General features: G+C 34.2%; 1 pseudogene; it reads left to right on the forward strand.

Moving 5' to 3' along the window:
- The window catches only part of LOC107720933 (MOB kinase activator 1B-like), a 7,202-nt pseudogene that overhangs the window by 3,421 nt on the left and 2,912 nt on the right, over positions 1 to 869 (forward strand).

Here is an 869-nt window from a genome sequence, read left to right on the forward strand (position 1 = left end):
ATATAACCTAATAAGTTACAATTAAGGCGTATTGAATGTTAAAATGTGTTTTAAACAAAGTTATGTGGTTATCATTACCCATTTTACTTTTAGTAATTTAATAAACTTCATAATTTAAAAGTTTAATTCGGAAGTATCGTATCGATATCGACGATACTGGCCTTTAAAAGTATCAGTATCGTATCGAGTTTATTATAAATAAATAAATAAATAAAGTCACATGATCTGTGACACTAATTTGCTTATTTAACCTGGAAATAACTCAGAATGTGATGTTACTTTTTTATGTATTTACTCAGGTTTAAATAAAACAAACTATTTAATACGTGATCTCAGACTTTTTGATCTGTATGTCTCACTCTGTGTTTTACTGTAAATTGTGCAATGGCACTACTTTTCTAACAAACTAGAAGTTCTGATAACGCATTACAGATCAATCATGCGCAAAATAATAATGAAGTTAAATGTTTCTGTTTGGTTGTTTCTGCAGCGGTGGATTTCTTTAACCAGATTAACATGCTGTATGGCACCGTCACAGATTTCTGCTCGGAGGACAGCTGTCCGCTCATGTCTGCAGGACTGAAGTGAGTGTGTTTGAACAGTGAGGAATGAATGATCGTGTCTCTGTTTGTCTCTGCATCACTCATCTCTTTTCCTTTAGATATGAGTATCACTGGGCAGATGGGACCAACATTAAGAGGCCTATTAAGTGCTCGGCTCCCAAGTATATAGATTATCTAATGACGTGGGTTCAAGACCAGCTGGATGACGAGACCCTGTTTCCTTCTAAAATAGGTAGGCTACTGGTGCAGTGATATTTCAGTTTCATTGAGATACTATTGTAGTTTTTATTAATAAGGTGTTATTTT

The sequence above is a fragment of the Sinocyclocheilus rhinocerous genome, unplaced genomic scaffold, assembly GCF_001515625.1.
Source record: "Sinocyclocheilus rhinocerous isolate Xijiao unplaced genomic scaffold, SAMN03320098_v1.1 scaffold751, whole genome shotgun sequence".
Taxonomy (NCBI): Eukaryota; Metazoa; Chordata; class Actinopteri; order Cypriniformes; family Cyprinidae; genus Sinocyclocheilus; species Sinocyclocheilus rhinocerous.